Raw genomic sequence first — 16,109 nt, 5'->3', positions numbered from 1 at the left:
AGTGGATGTACCAACACTTTGGGTTAACAACCTTGTCCTTGTAACAAAACAAAACGGTGGATTTGTCTAGATCCTGTCTTTTTGAGTCAGGCAATAAAAAGAGAACATTTCTACATCCCCAGCTTTGATGAAATTGTGAGTGAAATACATGGAGCTAGATATTTCTCAGTATTAGATGCTAGTAATGGATTTTGGCAAATAAAATTAGATGAAGAATCGAGTAAACTTTGTACATTCAATACTCCATTTGGTCGTTACAAATTCAAAAGAATGCCATATGGTATTTGTTCAGCTAGTGAAGTATTCATGAAAAAAATCAGAGAATTATTTGACCATGTAGAAGGTATTGAGATTTTTATAGATGATATAATAATTTGGGGAAGAACTCTGGAAGAACACTATACTAGATTAGAAAAAGTATTGAATTTATGTGAACAGAATAACTTAAAACTAAATGTCAATAAATGTAAAATTTGTAACTCTTCTGTTAAATTCATGGGATACAAAATATCAGAGAAAGGTTTAGAAATTGATAATTCTAAGGTATTAGCTATAGAGAATATTCAAAAACCTAAATGTGCCAAATATATTGAAAGATTTTTAGGTATGGTTAATTACGTAAATAGGTTCATTCCAAATTTTTCCTCTTTAACAGAACCTTTAAGAGAATTAATTAGAAAAGACACATTATTTCACTGGGACGAAAAACAAGAAAATGCATTTCAATCTTTAAAATCGTATTTGTTGTCAGCTCCAGTTTTGCAATTATTCTCCAGTAAAAAAAACATAACAATTTCCTGTGACTCATCAAAAGATGGTTGCGGATCTGTGTTGTTGCAGGATAATAAACCGGTTGCATACGCATCCAAAGCTTTCACTAAAACCCAAGAGAGCTATGCACAAATTGAAAAAGAGCTTCTGGCTATCTTGTATGCTTGCACCAAATTTCATTATTTTATATTTGGACGATCTATGAATGACGTCACAATAGAAACGGATCACAAACCTTTGATCAGTATTATCAAAAAACCTTTGATTGAAGCACCAGCTTGATTACAGAGAATGCTTATAATGTTACAGCCATACTCTTTTCGCTTGGTTTATAAAAAGGGCAAAGAATTGTATTTTGCAGACACTTTAAGTAGAGCTTATCAAAATAATGTTGATTTGCCATTTGAAAATAAATGCAGTGAGATTGAGTATCATCTTTGCTCTATTGTAGAAAATATGCCTATGACTAAAGATAAATTTGAGCTTTTTAAATCGGAAACTCTCAAAGATAATCATTTAATGGGATTGTAAACTTTAATCAAAAAAGGGTTTCCTTCATCAAAATCACTTGTACCTGAAGAATTTAAAAAATACTGGTCATACAGAGATCAACTGACTCATGACCAAGGTGTATTATTTAAAAATAATAGAATATATGTTCCTTTATCAATGAGGAAAGAAATGTTACAAAGAGTACATTTGGCACATTTAGGTAAAGACAAAACAAAATTGCACGCAAGACAATTCCTACTTTGGCCCTCGATGAATGTTGATATAGAGAATATAATTGAATCATGTGATATATGTTCATCTAATAGTAGAGAAAATCGAAAAGAACCACTCCAACCGCATGAACTTTTAGTTGGTCCTTCGAAAAAAATTGCTTGTGATTTATTCACATTTAACAGTAAAAGTTTTTTGATTTTGGTTGACTATTTTTCCAAACTTGTAGAGATAGTAGAAATAGAAAATGAAACTAGTAATCAGGTAATAAAGTCGATGCATAAAATTTTTTCTTCTTATGGTATTCCTGAGATTGTAGTATCAGATGGTGGTCCATGTTTTTCAGCAGAAAATTTTAAAAAATTCAGTGAAGAATGGCAATTTAGACACGTTTATTCTAGCCCACATAACCCACAGTCAAATGGGCAAGTTGAAAGATTTGTACGAACTACTAAAAATATTATAAGAAAATCAATTCTTTCTGGCAGCAATTTACATTTATGTATTTTAGATTTAAGAAACACTCCTATTTCTTATAATTTACCAAGTCCATCACAGTTAATGTTTGGAAGAATTTTGAGAAGTAATATTCCTGTTCATGATAAAGTTTTAAAACCCAAAATTCAGAATTACAAGAATGTGGCTGCAGAATTAAGAAACCGACAATTAACGCAAAAATTTTATTATGATAAGGGAAGCAGAAATTTGAAAGAACTATACAGGGGAGATCTTGTTGAAATTAAGAATTTTGGAAAAGGCTTGAAATGGATAGAAGGAAGAGTAATGAAAAAAATTGGATTCAGAAGATATAGTGTTAAATCAAATAAGGGAAATATCTTAATCAGAAATAGAAAATTTTTAATAAGAGTAAATTCGGACTCTTCTCAAAATTCTTTCAAGGAAAATAATAGATTTAGAAATGGTAGATTTAGGTATGATGATATAAACTATGGAATCGATAATAATCGTAGCGAATCTGAGATTGTTCAAAATACTGATACAGATGATAATGATGTTATAATTGTTGAGCCAAGAACTAGAGCTGGTCGTATAATTAAACCTCCTGAAAGACTTCAAATAAAGTGATCATTTTATTATATTAGTTTTAAGACATCAGGTTAAGCGAACTATAACTGTAAAAAAAAAAAAAATTTGATAGTTTGTAATGGTTAATAATTAATTATTATTTTAACAAGGGAGATGTAATAGATTTAGCAGTGGCACCACTGTAGGAGTATGCGTGGTGAACCAATGTACATATGTAGTACCAGTTGAAGAATAAAACATTACATGTTAGACAGTCGTTGAGTTACAATCCTTATTAAAAATACAAATCACAACTATTACACTGACCCTTGAGGCACCCCTACTTCCATATATCTGGTTGTGGAGTTTTCTCCTTCCACTTTCACGTAGAATCGTCGGTTCCTCAAATAATTCCTAATCAACTTGCACAGTTTGATTGAATATCCAGCATATCTCATTTTGTAAATCAATTCTTCATGCCATACTCTGTCGAATGCTCTGGCGACATCTAGTAGTACAAGACCAGTTGCTTGTTTATTTTGGAATCCTTCTGTTATGTATTCTGTGAGTCTCAGTAATTGCTATTCTGTTGAGTGATCTCTTCTGAATCCGAATTGCTCTGCTGGAATGAGATTCAGATTTTCAGTTTCTTCTGTAAGCCTCCTAGCGATTACTCTTTCTACTACTTTTCCTAGGGCGGACAATAAACTTATCGGCCTGTAGTTTTGGGGGAATTTTTTATCTTTGCCTGGTTTGTTGAACACTATGATTTCTGCAGTTTTCCACTTTTTCGGATAGTGTTCAGTCCTCATTATACCGTTTGCAATATTTGTGAGGGCAGCTTTACCTTTTCTAGGTATATAATATAGTATATAACATTCGTTATTTTATCACTTCCGGGAGCTTTTCTATTTTTCAAGCTTCTGATTATCTCTTTGATTTCAAATGGAGAGGTTGGTTTTTCAATTTTGTCGTCTACTGGTGGTTCGTCCATTTCTTCTTCGTTGTTCTCAACTAGTTCTTCCAGATCATCATTATCGTCATCAGGTCTGTAATTTATTCTCGATTCTCTTTCGATCGAGTCAGCCAGTGCTTCTGCTTTATCGATATTCGTATATGCCATTCCTCTTCCTCCGTGGAGAGGTGGTATTTTAGTCTTTTCTCTTCTCAGACATTTTTGCATTTTCCATGCAGAATGATCGATAGTATTTAGTTCTTGAACTCTTTTGTTCCATCTATGTGTTCTCATGTCCTTCAGAGCATTTTTTAGAACTTGGCTCTGTCGGTTTAGATTTTTCTTATTTATATCTGTTTTGTTGAGCCTGTATGTTTTTCTTAGTCTCCGATTTTCCCTGATGAGATCTTTGATTTGTCTGGGTGTATCACCGTGTGGATGTATCGGTGCTGGTCTCGTTATTTTCTTTGTGCTCTTTTTGTAGACATCTAGTATATTCTTCTTTAGTTTATCAACTGCTCTTTCTAGGTCTTCCGGTGTGATGATTGTTGGTATTTCTGTTACCTCTGATTGTATCAGATGGCTATATTTAGTTCAATCGGTGTATTCTCTTGTTAGAAGAGAACTAATTCTCTTCTTGGCCCTTCTCCTATTGTTAATTCGATGGGGTTGTGGTTAGAGGTTCCGTCCCACAAGGTCTCTATCGAGAATTCTCTAGTGATATTTTTCATAATTGCGATATCAATTATATCTGGTAATCCATTTCCGAATGCTAGGTACGTTGGTTCTTCAGGTCCAATAACGATAGCTTCATGTTTTTCAGCGAGATCTTTCAGTTTTCTGCCATTTCTGTTTTCCATCCTGCTGTTCCATTCTGGAGATTTGCAATTAAAATCTCCGATGCAGATTTTCGGGTTTGTTCCATCCAGTAAGTTGTTGATTTCTTCTTCCAATAAGCTATTTGGGGGTCTTTTATATGCCGATGTGACTTCGACTCTTTGTCGATTTATTTCAGCAACAATCGTCACTGCTTCTATTTGTGACTCGTCAGATCTTCCTTTAAAATAGTGTTTTAGATCTCGTCTAACCAGTAAGGCAACACCTCCTCCAGTGTTTGCGATTCTGTCACATCTATATATCTCATAATTCATGATGTTCAATCGCGTATTTGGTTTTATTCTTGTTTCCTGTAAGGCTATAATATCAGGTTTTCTCTCTGATATTTTTTTTTTTTCTATCTCGGATTTTTGAGTTCTGACCCCGTTTATTTTCCAGGAGACTATTTTAAGGGAATTTTTCCTAGTTGTATGTTCCTTTATTTCAGTTTACTGAACATTCCTTGGAGTTTTTTCTCCATCTCTTTTTCAATTTTCAACATGATTTTGTTGAAAATTTTTTCAGCACAAGTGTCTAAATCGTCGGCGGATTCAGAGACTTTTCTGTTTTCTTTTGTTTTGTTGATCGTAGGTTTAGCTTGAGGCATTTTCTGTTGCTCCTTCTTCTGTACTGGTTTAGGTACTTCTTTATTCTTGTTGTCTACTTTGGAGAGGGTGGGCTTCTTTTTCTCCTGGACTTTTTGAGGAATCGTGCTCTGCTGAGCCGATTTCTGGCCTGTTTTCCTCTTCCTTGTTACTAATTTGAATTCGCTACATCCTTTGTAGCTTGCTGGATGGCCTTCTTCGCCGCACAGAACGCATATGGCATTTCTCTCCTCACCTTTTCTTGTGTGTTCGCAATCTTTTGTGCAATGATTGCCCAAACATTTAACGCATCTGTATGGGAAAGAGCACTTGTTTTGGGCATGTCCATACCTCTGGCATCTGAAGCATTGGCTTGAATTTTCTGCCCTTCTTTTTGATTCCACTACAATGCAGAGATTGTAGAGGCGTCTTATTTCGAAAATCTCCTTTCTCTAAGTTTTGACCAGGTATAAGGGTATAAACTTTTTGGTTTTATTGGATGTCATTCTGGACACCTCGGCGTCATGGATTCCTTGGACTTTTCGATCATTTTTGATTATATCTAGGTCAGCATCTATTGGGAGATGCCTTATGACTGCGTAGATCTTTTTCTCTTCCTCCATTTGGTAGGTAAAGTACTCCTTACCAATCTGGCAATGTTTCTGTAGTCGTCCACAGTCGAGGCTACGATCCTAATTCCGTCTTTTACGACGGTTGCTCTGTTGTAGTTGAATTTCTTTATGTAGAGAGCTTTTGAGATCTCTACCCAATCGGCTGTACTCATCATCGTGATGGGTGGAATTTTATCTTTTTTTATGTAAATCCGTTGCTTTTTTTGCGGTCTCTTCGTCTGAAGATGAACTTTCTTTACGCGCGAGTTTTGTGGGCGGCGCGTTCTGGGTTTTTGCAACTTGAGTTGAAAAATTTTTCTTCTTTTCCGGTTCTGGAGCTACTTCCTGTTCGGAGGAATTTTTGGGGACCGCTACCGGCTTTGCAATTTCTGCAAAAGTGGGGGATTTCTGTGCCGTAATCTGTTTTGAAATTTCAGCAAAACTAGGGGATTGAGGCGCTTTATTCTTGTTAACTTTCTCTCTCAAGAGGCGTATCTCCCCAACCAACTGAGACACGGTTTCAGTCAGTTTATTTATTTGAGCCTTCAACTGCCCATTCTCTTCTTTGAGCCTTACAAGCTCCTCTGCTTCTCCATCGCTGAATTCCTCGGTGTCCGTAGCTTCCATGTAGGAGCTCTCATTGTCTGAGACCTCCGACATGGCTTTTTGTCCGTATTGAACTAAATGAGGTATTTCGGAATAATAATGAATATTGGAAATCCTCACTACTATGTTGTGTTAAGCTATGTGGCTAAGTTATATATTTTCTCTACTATCAGAAAAATGAATCGACTCACCAGTGATATCCGTGGAACCAGCGATCTTGGAAATGATCTGGACTCTGACACTGAATACACTGAATTTGAACGAATTTCCGCTCTATAACACATACACTTATAGAACTCACAAAAAACTTCGGAAGTTTCATGGAATCAAAAATTCCGTAGCTTCGCTAGTGTACACTTTCACTTCGACTTTCTCTTCCACTTTCTCTTTTACAACACGTCCGCTTTTGTCGAGTTCTCACGCAACAATGATCTTTCAATGTGTTTCATATGGACTAATTCATACTGATCTGTTGCCGTCTTCCTCTCCGAAGATAGAAACCTCGGGCACCACCTCTAGTTTAAAGTGTTGAGGACACTCGGAACCTATGGGCGGTATCCTACAGGTGACCAAGAGCTACAGTCAGAGAAGGTTATGTCCAGGGGTCAGATGTTCATGAAATTCGGAAAGTCCCCTATATCTGAAATATCTTAGAAACTCTATTCGGGAGAAAAATAAAACACACAATAACCATGAAACTTTTATTCAATATCTTCTATATACATAATGATGTCGTACAGGGTAATCAGGGTATAAGGTGAATAAGCGGTGCAGAAGCAGAAGCGGGATGTAACGTGCTTTTAATGTGGAGACTCTGTTAGAGACGGATGAATGAAAGCATGATGAGTGAGCAAAGTAAGAATGCGGGAAGAATGCGGTAGTAACATGGGCAAAGTCGGTTATTATAAGCGAGACTGGTGTTAAGACTGACGGCGGTCTGCCGGTAAACTTTGGTAGACCGAAAGAAAAACTAAACCACGGAACAAGGACGACGAACACACCCGCAAGGGTGCCTTGGAATCCAAGGAGTTCCGAAATCACGGGGGCTGTACCCACCACCGTGACCTCGGTGGGTGGCCTAGTTGAAAGGAAATCATACCGGACAGTTGTGTAGGATGGGCCGTTTGAAGCTAACATCGTACACCCCTGTACACTCGGAATTCCAGGAGCGATGCAGGCCGTTTGAAGCTAATGCATAATTTCCAAGAACTCGGGCGGTACGGTTAAGGAAAGGCGGGGTAACAAAGGAACATACCTGGCAGGTGTGTAGGATGGGCCGTTTGAAGCTAACATCGTACACTCCTGTACTTTTAGGATACCAGGAGACATACAGGCTGTTTCAAGCTAACGCATGGCCTCCAGGACCCGGGCGGTACGGTGGAAGGATGACACGGGAGCATGTACGCGCCATTTGAAGCTAGAGTACACATCTACGCATACTGGGAAAGTCCATGGAGTAGTGCAGGTCATTTGAAGCTACTACATAACTCCACGGCGGAAAGAAGGGTATGTGGGAAAAGAAATAAACCGGCAAATTAACCAAAAAAGTAATTTAAATAATCATACCTGAGACCTTGCCCATGTGTAACCCTTGAATATACTTACTTCTGGTATAAACTTCTTGGGCGGTCGGAACACTCTGGCTTCATTGACTGAATTTACGAAATCGCTCGAATTTATACCCGGTACAACCCTTTTTTGTCAAATTGTCAAATGCGCAATTAAACAATTTTGGTATACGATATCCCCCCTTGACCTCACGTTGAAGACATCGCGATCCGGGAACACGTGAATCCGCGCGGCCTGAAACCGGTCGACTTAATCAATTCACGTTACGGAAATATGAAAATAAATAATTCGGAAACAAAACTAATTGAAAATTTGCTTTGTTACATCTTTCTGTTTCAATTTCAACATATTCTTGCCCGTTTATAACTAACACAGTTTCTCCAAACATTTTAAAGAATAATCAACTATACTTGCTCAACTGCTTGAATAAATATGTATTTTCGATCTGGTATCTTTTTGAAAATGAACTCTTCTTGTGCTCTGCTTCTACTTTTATTTCATTTTATGTCTTTATATTTGCGCATGCTCACAGAAGACCTGAAATTTCAATTCGGCCGAGAAAACTGCTATTACCATATAAGTATAAATTTTTGATATTATTTTTACATACATATTTTTGTATTTTTATGTTTCTTAGATTTCAAATATGTTTGATTTTCAACATTTTTGCGTACCTACATTTATTACCGCGATATTTTTCTGTTCGTTCAGGAAGTACTTGTATTATTGGCACAATTGAATGAGGTATCGTCTCAAGATTAAGGCATAAAATACTAATCAAGTACTATTTCAAGCCTATGCAGATTGCCACTTTGATTCTTCTATATATTGATTCGTGGGTATCAAACATAAGCAACATGTTGAAGGAGAAGAATGCTACGTTATTTGCGATATAAGGTTCGAGGTTCTCAGACGTCGACGTATATTTTAAAAAACTGAGGAACATGGTGAAAAATCGCGATATAATTGTCAAACTCGCTATTTTTCAACAATGTTTCTACTGGTGAAATTGACAATATGTATATGTATCAAAACACAAATCATTTCAAGCAAAAATATATAATGAATATAGTATTCATTATATTGTATATAATTGGTTATTATGCTAAGTTGTAGTACATTCTCTGAAATCTTTTCAACTTTAATATGTCTGATCTGATGAAACCATAAAAAAATTTCCTGCTTATATTGCTTTCTCGATATATCAGGTCGTTATTGCACTTATGCTTAGCAAAATACCAGAAAATTAATTTGTCTTCGGATCCTCATGATCGGAAGGTTATTAGATAACAGTATGAGTTTGATTAAAATGTCTCATTCGATTTGCATGGAATAAAATTTTATTTTACAAAAATATAATTACATTTTATAATATAATGAGAAGATACTAAATAGATGAGGGTATACTGATCGATCAAGTTTCGTTATGTACAGAATTGATGCGTTTTTTAAGACATACATGGTTTGCTGTGACAGAACATATTATATTACACTTGTAGTTTCAAGTGTACATTTTGAATGTGTCTTTTAAGGGTGCCTTTATGATTCGTTTTATATTCACACACATGACACTCGTGTTTTTTCATATTCAAATGAACTGTACTTATGTGATCATTTAACGTTGTTTTTCGTTGCGTAGAGTATGGACATTTCTCACACCTATGATTTTTCAAGTTCAAGTGCACTGCTCCCACGTGCTCTCTAAGGGTGCATTTCCGTTTTGCGATATACTCACACGAATCGCACTTGAATTGTTTGAGCTGCAAATGTACGGAGCTTATGTGCATTTTCAAGCTGTTTTTGACGCATGTTTTATTATCGCACATAGCGCACTGGTGTTTTTTTAGATTCATATGAACATTTTCAATATGAACCTTCAAGTAACCTCTTCGTTTCGCGGCACAATCGCATAGGTGACACTGGTTTTCCCTCGAATTCAAATGCCCACTCTCGATGTGAATTTTTAGGCAAGAATTCTCTCCAGTAGTGAAATCACATTTACGCTCCTTCAATTTCAGTTGCTCATCAACGTTGGCTGAATCACTATACTGCCTCATCAAAATTTTCGTTGATTGGCCATCGAAATTAATATTGTTCTCGTCTGCTTCTCTTTTAGTGATTCGCTTGTAGATGTCTTCCTCTTCGATTTTTATTTCACATTCTTCATTCGAATACTGTTCATCGTAATCGGACTTTTCCAGACCCCTAGTACTGAAAAAAAAAACAGAGAACGTTCAAAATCTTTGAAACAGTTTTAATTATATTGAGTACATATAATAAGTCAAAATACCCAGCAGCGTGTATCACAAGAGTTTAGTTGCCCGATTAAACAATTTATAATGGCTTCGGTTTCCAAAATGAAATTACTCGAAATATTTGCAATTCAGAATGAATTAGGGAATTGCATTTGATAAACACTCCCGCAGAAATAGGTTAAAAGTAACCTCCGCTGTTATGAAAGTTTTCAGTTTCGTTTTTGAAAGAGATCTTTTTGATAAAAATTTTCTCAGGAATTTGTACAATATTTTATTTTTCTCAAATTATATTCAATTTGTCAAAATTCCTGAGAAAATTTGTATCAAAAAATTCTATTCATGGATGATAACCAAGCTGATATTATTTATATCAGTACGAATTGAATGTTTCAAGTCACAAATCATTTTTGTTATAACTTTCAGTTCACTATGAAATATTTTTGCGAATTACATTGTTGAAGTAACATCTTCATCGAAATACGTTCTTCTCCAAACAAAAATTTTGAGCGAGTTTAGGAAAAATGAATTGCGCAACTACGACGTGTTTACTAGGGTGACTCTGAATATTCAGAGAGAAAACGTTTCAATATCAAAATTCTTACCTTAATGAGTTCTTACTTTTTCGTTTAGAACATTGAAAGGATTATGGAAGAGTGGAACATTATATGCATAATAGTGGCAATTTTGTTGAATGAGAAGTACTTAGGAAGGTTTTGAAGTATTGGGTATGGAAACCCCATTAAGGTATCAAATTACAAAAAATCCTAAACTACAGAAAATTAAACAACAGTTAGACAACTTAAAGTTATTATCTGAATTTGACGTTTCATTCCAATCACAATACAATAAATTGAAAAAAGATTATGATATTATATTGAACTCAGAGGAAAGTAAATTATATGAGGACAGAATCAAAAGATCTGATTGCAAAATAAAATCCATGTGGACTTTATGTCGTGAAATAACAGGAAAGAATTTAACTCAAGAAAATATTGTTTGTGAAGATTCTTTAAAGTTATCGAATAGCTTTAATGAACATTTGATAAGAATTATAAAAAATATCCATATGAGTCAAAACTCTATTCCCTTTGTAAATAATATCAGAGAAAATGACAAATCTATGTTCCTCAAACCTGTGAGCATTGATGAATTGATTGAATTATCTAACCAGCTGAAAAACAAACACCGTAGTGGGTACGATGACATACCGATAAGTCTTGTAAAATTGTCAATCAGTTCACTTGCCGCTGTACTCTCCCATATAATAAAAAACTCAATAAAATATTCAATTTTTCCAACGCAACTAAAGCATACTTTGATCAAACCAGTATTCAAGAAGGGTTACTTAAATGACCTCAACAACTATAGACTCATTTGTCTTTTACCAGCTTTCTCAAAAATTTTTGAATTAGTCATGAGTTCTAGAATACTCAGGTTCATGAATCAAGACAACCTTTTTTCCGAATTTCAACAACGATACTTGAGAGGCAGATCAACCAATACAGCAATATATCAGTTCATCAATGTAATTTTAAACAACTTAGAGAATAAAAACATGTCACTTGTCACTTGGTCTTTTTATAGATCTGAGTACAGCATATGACTGTGTAGATCATGATATGCTTTTGTTCAAACTTGAAAAGTATATTATAAGAGGTAATGCTAATGCTTGGATTCGATCATTTCTTTCGGGAAGACAGCAACAGGTTATTGTTGAAAATAATGTAAAATCTGATATATGTAACAGTGATGTAGGTATTGGACAAGGAACCATAGTGGGACCATTACTTTTTATAATATAATATATATAAATGACCTTTTAAATGATGATTCAATCACAAATTTTGTTGATGACACCAATATATTGATTTCTGGACCCAATTTAACGGATATTATTGAAATAACAGAAAGTTGCTTAGTGAAAACCAACAATTGGTTTACCATGAATAAGCTAACAATAAATGAATCAAAAACGAGTGTAATACTTTTTTGTACTAAGCAATGTCAAATACCTGCACCAAGCAACATTAATCTTTGAAATAGCAACATAAAACCTGTCACAAGCACTAAATTCTTGGGTGTTACTATAGATGAATTTCTTAATTGGGACACACACATTGAAAAGGTCTGTTTGAAATTATCTAGCATTGGTTATGGAATCAGGGTCGTAGCTCAATACATGAATGTTAATACATTAAAAATTTTATACCATGCAAATTTTGAATCTGTTCTCAGATTTGGTATTATTTCTTGGGGTAGAAATGCAAGTGTGGAATCAGTATTTGTTGTGCAAAAAAGAGTAATGAGAACCATGTGCAAAATGAAGTTCAGGGACTCTTGTAGAGGCAAATTCAAGCTTATGAATATAATGACTGTATATGCCTTGTACATTTATGAATGTCTGTTGTTTGTATTCAAGAATAGAGATGAGTTCCAAAACGATGCCAATCATAGCTATTCCACGAGAAACAGAGATCTTTTCTATCCATATCATAGGTTCACTCTGAGTGAAAAGGGACCATACTATATGTGTATCCGAGTTTTTAAGAAATTGCCGCATCACATTAAGTGTGTCAAAGGTGTTTTTAAGTTTAAGAATTTAATTAAGAGAATTTTGATAGAACTGGAACCTTTTAGTCTTGAAGATTATTTTGGTTCTGAGAATTTGTACTAAATTGTAAGTACTGATTTTTGACGTCATAACATCTTTTATGTAATATTTTATAAAGAACTTGAAATAAAGAAGATTTATCTATCTATCACTCAAGAAGGACTCGACCATACTCAAAGCAACCTGATCAGACCCATATTTTTTCAGTTTGGAGAAAAGCTTATCGTGGGCTACACAGTCGAACGCTTTTGTCAAATCAACAAATGTAGCAAGACGGTACTCCTTATTTTCGAAGCTCTCAAGAGTGGAGTTGACAAAATCTATAACAATCGAGTTTCGGTTCTTACTAAAACGAAACTCTCGGCTGGTGAGTAGATTATTATTCACAAAGAAGCCAACAATCTGTAAATACATTGCTTTCTTCAATATTCTAGAAGTAATTGGCACAAGTGATATCCACCAAAATGTGAAAAAAAGAATAGGTACAAACCTCTTCCTTGGTCATAGAAATTAGATCAGCAGTAACTCTCTTCCTATATGTCAAGGGCTGACCATGTTCAACAAGTAGAAGACTAGATTTAAGATCATAATTGGATTCTTCTACTAAAAAGTTTTTCTCTTTCAACCTCTCTTCATTTCGGAGATTCGTCAGAAACTAATTGTCTCTGACAGTTATTTTCCATCTATGATTTCATTCTTAGCATTTCGCTTATCAGTTCATCAATTCTTTTGGCTTTAGCATTATCATCTCCTTCAACTGGAACACAAATATGAAATCAAATAGTTACAGGAATTTTGATTTGATGTAAAATTGCATTAGTTATTCTAGAATTTTGTACAGTTAATGATTTTTGGGAGAAATTATGGACAATTTTGTTTATCGCGAAAGGGACAATGAAGAAGTGATGCCTTTTTTTAGATTAGGCAAAATAGGGATATCGAATAGTTTCAGAGATACATCAGGGTGTTTTACCCTTTCTCACGAAACGTAAAATGTGCTAGATGGCATTATATAGAAATTTCTCTAACTAAAAATGTTCACGTCCCGCAAAGGCAGTAGCTCTACCTACTTTCTTCGGTAAAAGATGTTTTCCTGAGGAGACAGCAAGCCAGGGATATTCGAATTCATGTGTTTTTTCATCACTTTTAAAAAGGTCCAACTAAAGTTGTAGCTCTCTTCGAATAACGGAAACTTACCGAACCATTCCGAAGTACTCCCGGATTTAACTATCGTCTACATGTAATGAAGTCAATTTTAGCATTTTTGTGATAAAGAGAAAATGATAAAGATTTTATATAGAAATATAATATGACGCTTGCCGTGAAGCTTTGAAACGATTTCAAATTGAAAATTTGATCACTGCTTACCTTTTCTCCTGCTGCTTGACACTACAAGCTGCCTTTTCAGCAGAAACTACATCCTGAGTCAAATCTTCGACTTCTTTCACTAACCGTTTCTGGCAGCTTCTATTTTATTCATTATGATCTCAGGATCACCGTTATTAGCTTCACATGATAATATCTTATCAGAGACGTAGTCACATATTGTCCTTTGTTCTTGTTTCATTTCCTCCATGAGCTCCCTCAACCTCTCATTTTCTTCCTGTTAAAAAAAAGAATGAGTGCTATCAAGAAAGAATTAACATATTGAGCCTTAAAATTGAATGAACAGAATATAAAAAAATACCGAAAAAAATATTGCTGGATAAAAAGAAACCAATTCAAATTTTAACCGTTTTATAATATCATTTTTAAATACAAATTTTCACATCGATATTTGTTTTTCGGCAAATAATGTGTGCCTTTTCTTCGTGTACTGGGTGAAGGTTTGCGCATGAACCAATTCTAGTATTTCATCACCTTTTCCAGATTTCTTTGGCGATTTTTTTTACTATCTGATATCTTTTCATATGGCACTATATAATTAAATCCTGCAGAAGAGGTTCGATAATTGAGAAGTCTTGGTCCCAAAAATCTGCGACGATTTTTCACTAGTAGCAGCGTCTCACTCGAAAGAAAGAAGAATTCTATTCGAATTTTTTCTCTTTTGAAGGATAAAAAAACTAAAATTAGAAGCACTAGATTCAATTTTTCAATTATTTTTTTTTAGGTCCAGTATAATCATTGCCTGATTTTTCTGATGCATTCTAATAATGTAGAGCAGTTCGTACGTATTGATCAATTGTGTAAATAATGAAATTTAGGTTTATAATAACTACAATATGTGATATCGAACCTGAATTGTATTATCTACTGAATCAGAAAATACGTATATACTGCTGTATTTTATATTCATCATCAACAATACATCAGAAGAGTTGAGAAATGCGTGCTCTTGTTGTTATCTAGCTTAAAGAGCGTTTAGATGTGCAACAATCAAATTTTGAAATGTAGATTTATTGCAGCAAGGTTATGCTTTATTATTATATTTTTCTCCGAAGTTAGAGCAGTGTGATAATTAATTCGGGCAAACAAGGCTTGCAAAAAAAATTTGTCCCAAATACGGACATGCTGTCTCAATTTTCAATAAGGTTGGAATCCAGAAATTAGCTGGAAAAGAACTATTTGGTAAAAGTTTTCATTTTTTTCAAACTGTGCTACCTAATTTTTCAAACATGAAGACATCGTTTTCAAATTTTCCAGACATGACGTCTCCCCTCGTGGTCTCTAGTCTTTTCTTGTCTCGAGTCTCGTAATAGTCTCGTAGTCTCTTGGTTCATAACGTTTTGTGCGAGCGGAATTTTCATATCTAATTATAATTATACGGTATACTTTATTCGATCTAGCGGGTAATTTTTTCTAATTATCTTCCTTTGGAAGTATCATTATAATAGTGATATTTCTTTCAAATCTGTTTCGAAATTATGCTTCTCAATATTGTAACAAGTGTTATGCTATATACTATTGAGGATAGTATATGGCATACTATCCTTATGGACAAAACGGTATAGACTCTTGGTCTTACACGCGTGCAGAATTTGATCGAACTAGTTGATAACAAGATTTCTTTCGACCTCAGCCGAAAGATATCGAGGAATATTTCCCTCAAAAACTTTATGGCGAACAGCTCGGAATTCCATTTTGCCACTGAGAATATAATAGTAGCCACAATTTGATACCAAGTCTATTGATATAATCAGTCGAAGTCAGTGTCACAAAAGCGAAGTCTTCGGTATTGAAAGAATATCTTCTGAGAGGGCATTCGGTAACAAGATGTTGCACAGTTTGTCTTTCTGCTCCGCAATCGCACTCTGGGGAAGGAGCCATTCTCCACCTGTGGTGAAAGTCCCTGCAGTTTCTATGACCAGTTCTACTTCTATTAAGGGGAAGTAATACCACAAGAATCTCCATTCAAAAGTGGCATTCACTTGTTCTTAATTTCCGCTTTCAATTTTGTAGGTAAAGCCTTATTTTTTTTATATATTGCAAAAATATATATACCAAACTTACGCTGAAATTCAGGAATAACTGAAAATTATTCAATATTTCTTATATTAAATTTCGCGTGGTAACTTCTATTTT

Source organism: Coccinella septempunctata, chromosome X (genome assembly GCF_907165205.1).
Source record: "Coccinella septempunctata chromosome X, icCocSept1.1, whole genome shotgun sequence".
In the NCBI taxonomy this organism is placed as follows: Eukaryota; Metazoa; Arthropoda; class Insecta; order Coleoptera; family Coccinellidae; genus Coccinella; species Coccinella septempunctata.
This window is presented reverse-complemented; position numbering follows the sequence as displayed.